Genomic DNA, 16121 nt, shown 5'->3' with positions numbered 1-16121 from the left:
TTTGCAAATCCGACCCCTCAAACGCTCGCAGACACAGACCGGTCATGCCTCAAATTAGCCACTCTGCATCCGCCTCTCTCATATTTCAACCTCTCTAGATGCATACAAAGCATGCGAAAGAAATCTTACTACTACATACTACGTACTACCCTAACTACTCTTCATCATCGAAGATGTCCACAACGAAGGTGTTGGGCGACGGCTGAACGGGCGGGTAGGAGGGTTCCAACTCATCCTCTTCCCGCTCGACCTCATCCACGTTGGCGAGCATCTCCGCCTCCCCCGCGGCCTGCTATGCCTCCATCTCCTGCCGGCGATGGGGTGTTGCCTCCGCAGAAAAAGGTGGGACATTGCAAAATACGGAGACAAAGGAATCACCACCGGAGCAGGGTTCCCGTGGCTATAGGGCGCCTTCCCGAACTGCCACTCCTCCTTCATCCCGGCCTTTGAGATGTCGTTAAACCTACCGGCGACCTGCTCCTGCGTGCAGGTGCTGATCTCCCTGACCATCACCATCTTCTTACTTGGTCACTAGCATTCACCTCAACTTCATTTTCTTGGCTACACTAGTAGAAAATAGGGCTTTCATCCAAGCCGGATCGGAGCATTAGTCCCGGTCGCGTTACGAACCGGGACTAATGTGAGCATTAGTCCCGATTCGAGCCGCGCAGGCATCAGTCCCGGTTCGAACGGGACCTTTAGTCCCGGTTGGAGACACTAACCAGGACTAAAGGGTTCGCGACCGGCTTCGAACGGTTCGAGCCCCTTAATTTAATCCCAGCGGCAGATAACAACCGGGACTGTTTTTTTTTTCAAATATCATTTTTTTCTCCCAGCCCTTTAGTACCGGTTGGTGTCTTTAATTGGGACTAAAGGTCTATCTTTAGTCCCTGTTGGACACACCAACCGGGACTAAAGCCTTTTACCACATTAAACTTGCAAAAATTATAACTAAATCATCCTAATTCAGAAAAATACAAGTAATATTTCAAAATTTGCAGAACAAAAAGATTGATCCGAAGCAAGATGGCTGACGCAGGAAGATGACCTACCGGCGGTGAACCTGCCATAGGTTATAATGTACAACTATATATCCATGCATGAGCTGCCATTTTAACAAATTTCTGTGTTGAAAATGGAATATATCAGCTAGCTATTTGATTATTTAAGCTCAAAGCATCATACTTGAGATGAGTATTTAGGAGCAGCAATACATAATACCACTTGGAAGAAAACGTACGCATAAGATAAAAGTTTAAGGATGAAAGTTTAATGCCCACTATAGGCTTGATTGTTGAGATAGTGAAAAATTTACGAGCAGGTGCAGTAGCATTGTCGAGCAGTCAATAATATATTGAATTGAATGGCAAGAAAGTAAAAACAAACTAATGGTAGTTGTTCAACTTCAAACAGAGGAAGAAAATTTTATTTAAGTAGAGAAGATTGTGCTATGGCACATTGAAAGGACATGAGAAACCGAGCCATTGATGTATTTTTCAAGATGGTATATATGCCTCGATCAAGATAAAATCGAACAAACAACTTGAAGAGTGCTTCCATGCTTCACTAAAACAAAACTGACATTTTCTTCAGGACGAATGAAGGTTCAAAAAATAAACCATGATGCATCAAGTCAACTTTACCTCTGTTTGACTAACAAAACATGTTCTCTTTGACTAACGAAATCCAATGAACAAATCGATCGATATGGTTGCTTCACTTTTTTTACTTCCTAAGTGAATTACTACTAGTGGATTTCTAGCACTAGGATGGATGTTTGTTAACAAGAGCAAATAGCACAAGACAAGAGCATGTATATATACTGGAGGAATCAGAAAAATCGAGATGAGATGCCACTCTGCACACAGTAGGGGAAGGAAGGAAATTGAGATGGGGAAAGCACGTTGATCGACCGGAATGGTGACGATGGCGACGTTCGAGGCAGAGGCGGTGGTTCGGTAGGTATTTACGGGACTTTTACTCTAGGCTTCATCACATGCGCCGAAATCATGCTAAACCGTCGGACATATTTTGGTTTTTTTGGGCTGGCATTTTTTGGTGAGCCAGGACTATGGGCCACTTATCACGAGCCCATAGCGGCAGCTAATCTGTGCCAGTCAATGCGTTCCCACATTAAAAAGCAGGTATATTTTTTTGCAAACTCGAAAATCATATTTATGGTGTTAATATAACACTATTAATGTTGTGATAATAAACTGTATTAATGTAATTCTTATTTACATAAAATTATTCACGCATATTTCTATTTCATAATATTCATGTAATTGAAAATGGTTCAAATTTTTGGGAAAATGATCATGCAATTCAAAATAATGTTTACATATTTTAAGAAATGTTCTTGTAATTTACAAAGTTAATTCTTTATTCCAAAAAAATGGTTGTGCAAATAAAAATGCTTCTCATAACTGCAGAAATGTTGACGTATTTTTTAAAGTGCTCATAATTGTTTTAAAAATTATAATATATGTCAAACAATGTTCACACTTTTTTTAAAGGTTCATGTAACTGAGAAAACACAAAAAGTGGTTATGTATTTTAAAGCGATATACACATAATTCTAAAAACCGTGCACACATTTTAATGAAATATTCATGTAAACTTATAATTTTTCCGTGTATGTTCAAAACAATGTATTGATAAAAAAATAAGAATAAAAAGAGGAAGAGGAAAAAGAAAAGGAAACAATAAATAGCTAAAAGGGAAAAACAGACAATAGAAGAAGAAGAAAAACACGGAGAAAACATCAAAATCCTAAAACAAGAATCTAGCTGAGTACCGGTTGCCCATAGGGTTTAGCGAATAGTGGCCATCGAATCATTTTGCTTGATGCGATCCGGGCCGTCGGATCTCGCCCTGGGAGGAGGCCAGGCGGATCGATGGGAGGAGGCCAGGCGGATCGATGGGAGGAGGCCAGGCGGATCGATGGGAGGAGGCCAGGCGGATCGACAGGAAGAGGCTAGCCGATGGAGGCGCACCATCGCCACCGGCTAGCGCGTCGACGGGAGGAGGCCAGGTAAGAGCATCTACAACCGTACTTTGCAAATCCGACCCCTCAAACGCTCGTAGACACTGACTGGTCATGCCTCACATTAGCCACTCTGCATCCGCCTCTCTCATATTTCAACCTCTAGATGCATACGAAGCATGCGAAAGAAATCTTATGTACTACATACTACGTACTACCCTAACTACTCTTCATCATCGAAGATAACCACGACGAAGGTGTTGGGCGTCGCCTAGACGGGCGGGTAGGAGGGCTCCAACTCATCCTCTTCCCGCTCGACCTCATCCATGTAGCCGAGCATCTCTGCCTCCCCCGCGGCCTGCTATGCCTCCATCTCCTGCCGGTGATGGGGTGTTGCCTCCGCAGAAAAAGGTGGGACATTGCAAAATACGGAGACCAAGGACTAAACACCGACGCCGGGTTCCCGTCGCTGTAGGGCACCTTCCCGAACTGCCACTCCTCCTTTATCCCGGCCTTCGAGATGTCGTTAACCCTACCGGCGACCTGCTCCTGCGTGCACGTACTAATCACCATGACCATCACCATCTTCTTACTTTGTCACTAGCATTCACCGCAACTGCATTTTCTTGGCTACACTAGTAGAAAACAGGGCTTTCGTCCCAGCCGGATCGGAGCATTAGTCCCGGCCACATTATGAACCGGGACTAATGTGAGCATTAGTCCCGGTTCGAGCCGCTCAGGCATCAGTCCCGGCTCGAAGGGGACCTTTAGTCCCGGTTGGAGACACTAACCAGGACTAAAGGGTTTGCGACCGGCTTCGAACGGTTCGAGCCCCTTTAGTCCCGGTTGGTATCCCAACCGCGACTAAAGGTCATTTTTACTCCCGGTTGGAGGTACCAACCGGGACTGAATTGTTTTTTTCAAATTTCAGTATTTTTTTTCTCCCAGCCCTTTAGTCCCGGTTGGTGTCTTTAACCGAGACTAAAGGTCTATCTTTAGTCCCGGTTGGACACACCAACCGGGACTAAAGCCTTTTACCACATTAAACTTGGAAAAATCATAACTAAATCATCCTAATTCAGAAAAATACAAATAATGTATCAAAATTTGCAGAACAAAAAGATTGATCCAAACCAAAATTGCTGACGCAGGCAGATGATCTACCGGCGGCGAACCTGCCATAGATTATAATGTACAACTATATATCCATGCATGAGCTTCCATTTTAACAAATTTCTGTGTTGGAAATGGAATATATCAGCTAGCTATATGATTATATAAGCTCAACGCATCATACTTGAGATGAGTATTTAGGAGCAGCAATACATTATACCACCTAGAAGAAAACAGATGTACGCATAAGATAAAAGTTTAAAGCTGAAAGTTTAATGCCCTCTAAAGGCTTGATTGTTGAGATAGTGAAAAATTTACGAGCAGGTGCAGTCGCATTGTCGGGCAGTCAATAATATATTGAATCGAATGGCAAGAAAGTAAAAATAAACTAATGGCAGTTGTTCAACTTCAAACAGAGGAAGAAAGTTTTATTTAAGTAGAGAAGATTGTGCTATGGCACATTGAAAGGAGATGAGAAACCTATCCATTGATGTATTTTTCAAGATGGTATATATGCCTCGATCTAGATAAAATTGAACAAACAACTTGAAGAGTGTTTCCATGCTTCACTAGAAGAAAACTGACATTTTCTTCAGGACGAATGAAGGTTCAAAAATTAAACCATGATGCATCAAGTCAACTTTACCTCTGTTTGACTAACAAAAGAGGTTCTCTTTGACTAACAAAATCCAATGAACAAATCGATCGATATGGTTGCTTCACTTTTTTTACTTCCTAAGTGAATTACTACTAGTGGATTTCTAGCACTAGGATGGATGTTTTTTAACAAGAGCAAATAGCACAAGACAAGAGCATGTATATATACTGGAGGAATCAGAAAAATCGAGATGAGATGCCCCCGTGCAGGCAGCAGGGGAAGGAAAGAAATTGAGATGGGGAAAGCTCCTTGATCGGCCGGAACAGTGATGACGGAGACGTTCAAGGCAGAGGCGGCGGTTCGGTAGCTATCACTACTAGGAAAATGCTTATACACAATAGCATACTAATAGCACTGGAAAATAGTAAACGCTGCTGCTATGTAGCAGTAGCGCTTTTCCTCGAAAGCGCTACTAGTAACACCATAGTAGTAGCGCTGTGAAGCAGAAACACGCTTCTACTATGTGGGACCAGACGAGGCCACCGACGGTCGCCGTAGTTGTAGCGGTGTACAAAAAAAAAGCGCTAGTACTAACAGTTTAGTAGCACCGCTCTGTTTAAATGCGCTGTTACTGGTAGTGGGCCCCACTTAGTAGTAGCGCTTTTCCTGGAGAGCACTACTACTAAGTCCAATAGCAGCAGCGCTAATGCTAGTTGCGGCTGGTGCCACCTTTTGCACCCCCTCCCCCTCCTCCCCCTCCTCTCCCCCACTCTGCCCTCTCTCCCCCTCCTTTCCCCTCTCCCCACTCCACTCTCCACCATTGTTGCTCTTCTTCTCTCTTCCTCCTACCTCTCTTCTCTCCTCATTAATGGCACCCTCCTCCATAAATGGCCTCTCTCTTTCTCCTACACCTCTCTTCTCTCCCCCATTAATGCCCCCTCCATCATAACCCCTCTCCATTAGTTAGCTAGCTAGATTCACCTCTCCTCCCCAACAACTAGATCTAGCTAGCTATTTAGCCAACCACATGTGCTCTCTCGATCGTTCTCTCTCATCATCTAATTAACCGCATGCTCTCGGTCTCTCTCGGGAGATATATATATATATATATATAGGTAAGTAAAAAGTTGTTCATTTCAAGAATGGTAATATGTGTGTGAATGAGAATATGTGTCTTTGGGATATATATATATATATATATATATATATATATATATATATATATATATATATATATATATATATATGGAGAGATTTGTGCGAGTGACATGCCCTCGAGTTGCTTATGTTTTGCCGAAATGTCGATTTATTTCTGTTTCGGTGAATTTTGAGCAAACTCAATATGTCCTATTTTTAGGCAAGGTCATGCCAAAATTTTATATATATGACTTTGAAGCATGCATTATTTATTTTATAACCCTTTTGCTTGTTATATCGTGCAGTCGGTCATGAAGGTGAGTGGATGGAAGGTGGAGCAGTACATGCAATCCGCGGTGATGGACATGTATGCAAATAATCAGACTAGGATTAGATGTCCGTGTGCAAGATGCAAGGAAGGAGTCCTTTTGGACCCTTTTGATCGTGGCACTTTGAAGGCGCACCTGCTGATGAATGGTTTCATGGATGGCTATACTCAGTGGATAAGTGAAGAAGATGATGAGGAGGAGGACGTCCACATGGCAGGGAATAACGACATGGGGCTAGACGAAGAGATGACTGATAGACATGAAGACGATGGCGCCGGACATGTCGGAGGGGAAGAGTCTGGAAATGATGACGGCGGCGGAGAAGATTCCGGACACGGCGAAGAAGAGTCCGGACATGGCGGAGAAGAGGCGGCGGTCCCGCCGCAGTCTTTGACGCTACTAAGTGAAGTCGTGCAGGACCCTCATGTTCGAGACCTCCTTCGCAAGAGTAAGACTAGCGAGAGAGCTGCTTCTAGAGAGGAGGCCAAGCTAACGCAACTTGAAGTAGACTCGAGGACTCCATTGTATGACGGTTGCGATCCCGAGGTGACCCGCTTGAGTTTCACGCTCGAACTTCTAAAGGCGAAGGCCAAAAACAAATGGACAGACAAAAGCCTCGATGAGCATTTGAAGTATCTACATAATAAAGTTCTCCCCGCGGGGAACCTGTGTCCTACTAGTGTCGAGGAGGCCAAGAAAATCGTTTGCCCTTTTGATTTGCCGCACATTAGGTACCACGCATGCATCAACGATTGTATCATTTATCGGGGGGAGCACGCGGAAAAAACCAGCTGTCCAGTGTGCAATGCTTCTCGATACAAGAAGGCAGGAAAGAAAGCTCCTCGGAAAGTTGTATGGTACTTTCCGATCACTCCCCGTCTGCAGCATTTTTTTTAGATCCTAAGGAAGCAAAGCTCATGCGCTGGCACGCGGAGAGGAAGAAGCCCGACGATGGAGATGATCCGAGGCTGAGACACCTCGTGGATGGTAGCCAGTGGAGAGCATTCAACGCCGTAATGGATTTGCTGCAGAAGATCCAAGGAACATCGTGCTTGGTGCGAGTATCGATGGCATGAATCCGTTTGGAAACCAGAACACCAACCACAGCACATGGCCCGTGTTTGTATGGATGTACAACCTCCCCCCATGGAAGTGCATGAAGACAAAGTACATACACATGAGCATGTTGATTCAAGGGCCAAAACAACCGGGAAATAGTATTAACCTGTATATGGGGCTTCTGCAAGAGGAGCTAGACACATTATGGAAAACACCGGCATGGACATGGGACACCAGCAAAGGAGAATATTTCCATATGAGAGCCGCGCTGATGACGACGGTGTACGACTATCTCGGTTATGGGTACATCTCAGGCCAGGTGTGCCACGGATAGTGCGGATGCACGAGGTGCATGGATGATGCAACGTCTCAGCAGCTTACGTCAACGAAAGATGGCGGGTCCGGGAAAATCGTGTACATGGGGCATCGTAGATGGCTCGAGAAGGATGACCCGTGGAGAAAGCGTGTATATCTATTCAATGGGTTGACTGAGCTTTGAGGACCTCCACGTAAGAGGAGTGGCACCGAAATTGACGAGCTGTTGAGAAACTGGGAACAATGTCCCGCGCCGAGAAAGATCCAAAAGGCGCCGGAGCCGCTGCTGAAGGTATGGAAAACGAGGTCTGTTTTCTGGGACTTGGAGTACTGGCCCAATCACGACACGCCTCATTGCCTTGATCAAATGCATATCACGAAGAATGTCCTTGAGAGCTTGCTTGGCACACTGATAAACATGCCATAGAAGACCAAGGATGGGCCGAAGGCAAGGAAAGACTTGGAAGATTTGAAGATCAGGAAAGAGGTCCACCGTAAAAAGTCGATGGAGGAGACGGAGACGGAGACAGAGGAGGGGGAAAGGGGCAGAAAAGTCAACAAGAAGGAGGAGAATTATTGCCCCCCTTCTTGCTTCACCTTAAGTGCGAAGGAGATCGATCAATTCATCAAGTGGCTTATGGAAATCAAAGTCAGTTCCAGCTACTGTGGGAAGATAAGCAGATTTCTAGACCCCAAGAAGAAAAGGTTCAGCGGGATGAAGTCTCATGACTGTCACGTGATGATGGCGCAGATACTCCCGGTTGCCATTAGAGGGATAATGGACAAGCACGTCCGTGACACGCTTCTGGTCTCTGCAACTTCTTCGACGTTATATCTCAAAAGTCCATAAGTGTGTAGCAGCTCCGAAGACTACAGGAAGAGATCGTTGTCATACTATGTGAGCTTGAGATGTACTACCCGCCCACGTTCTTTGACTTCATGGTGCATCTGTGTGTCCACATCATGGAAGACATCATCGACCTCGGGCCGACATTCCTTCACAGCATGATGCCATTCGAGAGGATGAATGGTATCATCAAAGGATTCGTTCGTAACATGTCCCGTCCCGAAGGGAGCATCGTCCAGGGGTATCTGATGCATGAGTGCGTCTCCTTTTGCGATAATTATATAAGCGTCGGAGACCCTGTTGTTGGTTTGCCCATCAAGAAACACGATGGGACGCTCGAAGGAGATGGTCGCAACAACTGCCGGAGGGAATTGCACGTGGACTACTCGGATCGACGGAACGACTTTGACAGGGCTAACTTAGTAGTGCTACAACACCTAGATGTGGTAGATGATTATGTGGCACAGCACAAAGAAAGCATCGCAAAGAAGTACCGTGATAAGGGGATGCTCAAGACGGACGACGAAGTTACTGTAGAGCACAACGCCACTTTCTTGCGTTGGTTCAAAGAGCAAGTTCTTGAAAATCTCACGGAAGAGGGCAGTTCGGACGGATTGCTCATACACGCCTTAGCACATGGCCCCACGCCCAAGCTCGCGACCTATCAGTCCTACGATATAAATGGGTACACATTCTACATGGAGGCCAAAGACATGGACAGTGATTACCAGAACTCTAGGGTGACAATTCAATGCGTGACTGATGCCAACGGCACAACTGAGAGATTCTACGGAAGGGTCGAAGAGATCTGGGAGCTTGACTATGCTGGAATGCACGATGCGACGATGTTCCGTGTCAGATGGGCCAAGGACGTCGTAAGAGAAAACAAGTATTTCACCACCATGTCTATACCCGACGCGGAGAGCACTCCCGTGAACGTTAACGTCATCGCCCAAAATGATCCATGGGTACACGCTAAACACGTGACACAATGCTTCTTCATAACCGACCCAGCCAATCCCAGCCGTGTTGTCGTGAGGAGATCCAAAAGAAGCATCGTCGGAATGGATGGAGTAGCCAACGAGGAAGACTACGACCAATACGGCAACCCGATGAGGGAAGATGACGATGACGATGAAGCATACGTGAAAAGAAGAATCAATACTACATTACGTAAGAAAGATCATAATCCATGGTTCCGGAAAAGTCACAAGGAGGGGCTCAATTACTTGGCAACGAACAAGAAAGGGAAGAAGCTCAATGTGAAACGTCGTCAACGCAGCTGATCAGAAACCTACATTTATATATATGTATCTATTTTGTGTACACACTTAAGTAACCATTATCGGTCAACTGATATGTTACCACCACATGCATGGTTCCGGTGATATTGGGGGAGACGCCGTCATCGGGAGAAAAACAAAAAAACATAAACAAAAGGGAGAAAGCAATACAAAAGAAAAAGAAAAGTAAACAGAAAAGAAAAGGAAAATAATAAAAGAAAATAGAACTAAAAACTAGAAAAGGAAAATAATAAAAAGAAAAGAAAAAAATTGGTTAATTTGCTTAGTCCTGGAAATTTGTCATATGATGTTGCCATGTTCTCTTGAGATAGCATCAAATCTGTTATATGAACTTGTGCTGATTGTCGAAAAATATCTGAGTGGCCTATGTTTTGCCGGAATGTTGATTCATTTCCGTTCCGGCAAATTTCAGGCGCTCCATATGTCCACTTTTTAGCAAAGGTCATGCCGAAAATTTCCGTGATTTTCGGCATGACTTGTGCTAGAAACTAGGACATGTGGAGTACCCGGGATTTGCCGGAAGGGGAATGAATCAACATTCCGACCAAACATAGGCCCCCTTTTTCCTCTTCATTATATCTTTTATTTACAATTGTTGATCAATAGGAAACAGGTCTATCGACGCCGAAGTCGTGGGTGGTTCTACTCGCCTCGAAGACCCCATCGAGGCAGCAAATCATTATTTCGATTACTTGGACGAACACCAGATCAGGTTGCATGGTGGCGGCAGTGGCACCAACCCTGACACCGACGCCGACACTGGCACCGGGATCGACACCACCCCCGAGACCGACAACAATGTTGTCGTAGCCGGTAAAGCACCGAAGAAGAAGAGGACACGAAGACCAAACGAGCTTGGCATCAGACAAATTGTGGTCACGGAGATGCACCACAAGAAGTTAGAGCCAACGGCGCCAGAGGATGCGCGCTCTTGCTGGGGCAATCAACTTGGATGCATCCTCGGGGAAACCGCCAACATCAACGACGAGAGGTTGAGGCAGATACCACATATGGAGCACATGCTCCTAAAGAAGTTGCACAATAGGTTCCTGTTCCCCGGCCGGAATGAAGGCGAATATAAACATCCGTGGGATGATCCTGGCATGACAAAGATAAACGACAAGGCGATGGTGACGTTCCCCAACGACTTGTCCTCCTGGAAAGTTCGGGTGAAAAAAGCGATTTCGAAGAATGAACCGTGGTCCAAGATTCATGCTGATAGTCCGTCAATAACGGAAGAGGACTTTGAAAAATTCAAGGAGAATTGCGGTAAAGAAGAAGTCAAGGCAAGGTCGGAGAAAATGAAGGCACTCCAGGCCAGGAACACGCCTCCCCACCACCTCGGAAGCCGTGGTTACGAGGGGAAGCGGCACGTATGGGCCAAGGAGGACGCCGAATGTGAAAGTCACAGAATCCCAGACCCCTTGGCGGAGTTCACCGACCCGCTGGAGCATGACTGGATCAGGGCCCGGTACAAGTGGGACAAAGTCAAAAAGCTCTTTTACACGGACCCGAGCACGAGGAGGTTCATGGGACTTCTGGTAAATTGTTATATTACCACATTATCATATTCTAGCTTCCAATCGATTCGACTGCAATTTTTGTCACATTAGTAAACCATCCACGTTCCTTTTGTAGAAAGAGCAGCACCAAAAGGCAGCCGAAAGCAATGAGTCATCACAGTCGTCGGCGAGGCCCAAGTGGGACACCCCATTCAACCTGGCCCTGAACATACTGAAGAAGGTCCCGGTGGACAAGCCGCCGTCCTATGGACGTGTGCATGGCATCGGAGATGGCGCCTCGTGGAAGACGTGCTACCACGAGGAGCCAGAGGAAAGAAAGAAGAGACGCTCGGTCGTCACTCAGCAGAGCATCGACGAGAAGGTCAAGATTGCGGTCGATAAGCCCAAAGCTGAGACCAAAGAAGAGTTGCTCGGGGCCGTCAATGCAGCGGTCACTGACGCGGTGGTTAGCTTGCTTCCGGCAGTTTTCGATTTCACGAAGAACAATCCAAATGCACGGCCGGAGAACTTTCCCCTTCCCAGCTTTGTCGGGAGCAATTCGATGAACACCAGAGCACCAGCACCTGCTCAGGCAACCACAAAAGGTCTCGCTCCTGTTCATAGCAGCCCGACCTCCGTCACTTGCATGCTTGGCGGGCCTTCATCACTGGCTGAGCTCGACGCCCTGATGGTAATTACGCGGCATACCCTTTTCACCAGCATGTCTATAGTCTTCCGTTTTAGTTGCCTTTAGGATGTTTGACGTCGCAGACATGTCTCCTTCGTAGGCCGACGACACCCCATGCACCCTACTCTACGACATCAAGGGCCAGAAGGTGGCCGCGGGAAAGGCAACGATCGTGAAGCCCAAGGACCGCATGTTCAACAACCGAGAGATGCCCGATGGCGTCTTCAAGGTTAACATGGCCAGTGTCTTAGCGGGCTTCGAGGATTTGCCTCCTCCGGTACCAGTCAATGATGACGAGACCCCTAAGATGATTGGCGCATGCAAGAACTGGTTCTTGCCTTGGCCCATGTCTCTTCTTCGTCTCGAGGCGCCCAGTATCACGCCAACGCCACCTTCTCAACAAGGTATGAACACCACCCCACCTACCAAATTACCTGCACCTATCGTGGTGGGTGATAGCGGACGACGCAAGGGAGAACCTCCATTAGTGCCAGATGATGTCGCCCCCGCTGTTAAAGAAGCAAATGTTGATGATGACATGGAGGATGATGATGAGGACCCAGACAAGTATTTTAATACCGCCTATGATGATGGAGGATTGATGGCTCAGGACGACGAAGACTCAGGCTATGAGCATGCAGATGATGACTTGATGCTGCCTGATTTGTCGGAGCCAGAACGTCCTAAGGAGGAATGCAAAAAGTCTCTTTTCAAGCGATCCTCGTAGGAGACGCCTCCAGATGCCACCTGTACCCAGCAACCCCCCGAGGGCCATCCACTGATTAGCCCGACGACACTGGGGGTGGTGGTTAGGGAAGGTATGGTGGGCTCACTACCGCCACCCGGCAAGAAGCAAAGGAGGAGACCGGACAAGAAAGGCCCTAAAGGCGCCAGAGCTGCTTCAAGCAGCCAGCCGCCTCTGAAGCCCTGGGTGGTAGACAGAATACTTGTCGAAGGTAAGAAGCGTTTCCATGTCGCTGGCGACCCGATCCTACCTGCCAAAGCGCTAACTAAACAATAATCTAAGGAGACTCCATGAAGATGTGCTGGCTAGAGAGAAAAGCCTTCTGATCGCGGAAAAACCTGGATACCCGCTTTACGCGGCTAAGGTGCCGGCTGGGAAGTTGTATGCCGAGAACTGGCCCGCGAATCAGTGCATCATGCGATTTGACCACATCTACGACATGTTCCACATGACCAAGCTGGATTTCCAGTTCATCCGCATGTATGTGCTGCATCTGAACTACATCAGCAGGGTCGAGAACATCAAATATATATGCGTCGCGGACCTGTACTATATGCACGAGAGCTTCTTGGAAGTTTGCAAAGAGCACCGTCACTATGCGAGCAAGTACCTCGGTGAATTCATGAACGCTAATAAGGACAAGGAAGCGATTCTCGTGCCTTATCATCCCACGTAAGTCATCCGCACATATCCTTTCGTAAGTGTTAATCATTCCTTTGCAAGCATGGAGGCTAATTTGAGGTGTACTTAATTTGCGCAGCGCGGGGGGGGGGCGCCGTCCTCATCGTTCTGTACCCAGAATACTCCCATGCTATATACTTGGACTCATCGAAGAACCTCAGGAAAAAGGATTACAAGCACATAAAGACTGTTCTCGATAGTGCCCTGTTAACCTTCAGCCTGTCTGGTGGATATATCAAGGTGAAAAAGTATAGGAATCGCGGGCTCGCTTTCGGTCATAAGACCGACTTCTGCTGCATCCAGCAACGCACACCAGTATGGCTGATGGATTCTACCTCATGCATCACCTGCTCGAGTACAGAAGGGATAATCAACGCCTTCGCATGTCACCTACTACCAACAATGCCGAGATTGTCAGCTGGGCCACAAGCATAGGAAGTACACCGGATCATCGAATCAGAGCTGAGTTTTATCACGTACAGTGTGAACTTGCCCAAGTGATCATGAAGCAGGTCCTCGAACCAACAGGGATGTTCTACCATTGGCCAATCATGCAGGAAGATGTCCGAGCACTGCTAGTCGCTCAGCATCTGGACCTGAAGCCTTTCAAGAAGCTCGGGTGCTTCCTCCCCAACTATGAAGATTGGACCGCCGACATGGAGGACTGATTGTTAATGACAATGCATGTGTCACTACTGTCTTTTTCTATGGCAAAACTTTGAATTTATGCACAGCGAAACTATGTGATGTAACTAAACCGTGGTCCTGAACTAGCATAGATCACTCTAGTTAATTATTTTGGGTATGAGGAACTTCGTCATTTATGTTTACTATTGGTTGCTTTTATTTTGCTAATTATGCCTCTTTGTTTTCTTAAGTATATTATGTTGCATATTGTCGTTCAATTCATCAACTCACGATGCAGGTACATAGATCAGAGATGGCGAAGGGCTACTACCCCGTGTACGTTGGGAGGGTTCCAGGAGTCTACGACCACTGGCCAGCCGCTCAGGCCCAGGTGCACAGGTACCCGGGTGCTAGCCACAGAGGGTTCGACAGCAGAGCCGAAGCGGAAAGTAGTTACTTCAGGTGGACACTCCAGCATGAGCAGGGGCGGGACCGCCGGTACTACATAGTCGCGCTCTTGCTCATGTTGATCGCTCTTCTCTTCTACATCATGGTTAGATAGAGATGATGAAACTTGTGTGTGCGACATGACCATGCAGTTGAACTTATTCTAGACATGACATGATCGCACTTGTGTATTGCTATTTTCGAGATGTGATGATATTTGTGTTGAATGATGATGATGATGATGGTATGACGAGACTACTGTATGTCTATGATATGAAGAGAATAGTGTATGTTTAGTATGATCTGATGAAACTATTGTATAGAGCATGTATAAATACATCACAAATACGTAGGGGGGTGCGTTTCGGCGAAGGCGGGAACATTAGCAGTAGCGCTGGCTTAGCAGCAGTGCTTCATGTGAAAAAGCACTACAAAGAGTTATCAGTAGTGTTGGCCCTGGAAGCGCTACTGATAACTATACTTACCAGTAGCGCTGCCCATGAAAGCGCTACTGCTACAACTTAACTGTTGCGCGCTAGCAGTAGCGCTAGACCCAGCGCTACTGCTATGCATATTTCAAGCGCTACTACTAGGGTTTTCCCTAGTAGTGTATTCACCGGACTTTTACTCTAGGCTTCACCACATGGGCCGAAAAAATGCTAAACCGCGGGATATTTTTTTGGTTTGTTTGGCCTGGCATTTTTTGGTGCGCCAAGACTATGTGCCACGCTTATCGCGAGCCCATAGCGGCAGCTAATCTGCGCCAGTCAGTGCGTTCCCATATTAAAAAAGCAGGTATATTTTTTTGAAAACTTGAAAAACATATTTATGGTGTTCATTTAACAATATTAATTTTGTGATAATAAACTCTATTAATGTAATGCGTATTTACATAAAATTATTCATGCATATTTGTATTTCATAATATTCATGTAGTTGAAAAATGGTTCAATTTTTTGGGAAAATGATCATGCAATTCAAAATAATGTTCACATATTTTAAGAAATGTTCTTGTAATTTAAAAAGTTAAATTTTTTACTCCAAAAAAATGTTTGTGTAAATAAAAATGCTTCTAATAACTTAAAAAATGTTGACATATTTTTAAAAGTGCTCATAATGGTTTCAAAAATTATAATATGTGTCAAAAAATGTTCACAACTTTTTTTAAAGGTTCACGTAACTGAGAAAACACTAAAACTGGTTATGTATTTTAAAACGATATACACATAATTCTAAAAACCATGCACACATTTTAATGAAATATTCATGTAAACTTATAATTTTTTCGTGTATGTTCAAAACAATGTATTTATAAAAAAAATTAAGAAAAAAAAGGAAGAGGAAAAAAGAAAAAGGAAACAATAAATAGCTAAAAGGGAAAAACAGACAATAGAAGAAGAAGAAGAAAAACGCGGAGAAAACATCAAAATCCTAAAACAAGAATCTAGCTGACTACCAGTCGCCCACAGGGTTTAGCGAATAGTGGCCATCGGATCGTTTTGCTTGATGCAATCCGGGCCGTCGGATCTCGCCCTGGGAGGAGGCCAGGAGGATCGACGGGAGGAGGCCAGGCGGATCGACAAGAGGAGGCCAGCCGGTGGAGGCGCACCATCGCCACCAGCTAGCGGGTCGACGGGAGGAGGCCTGGTAAGAGCATCTACAACCGTACTTTGCAAATCCGACCCCTTCATTTCAAAATTTACTATTTATTCATTTAAAAAAAATCCGACCCCTCAAACACTC

This window comes from Aegilops tauschii, chromosome 2 (assembly GCF_002575655.3).
Source record: "Aegilops tauschii subsp. strangulata cultivar AL8/78 chromosome 2, Aet v6.0, whole genome shotgun sequence".
In the NCBI taxonomy this organism is placed as follows: Eukaryota; Viridiplantae; Streptophyta; class Magnoliopsida; order Poales; family Poaceae; genus Aegilops; species Aegilops tauschii.
Note: the sequence above shows the minus strand (reverse complement) of the source record.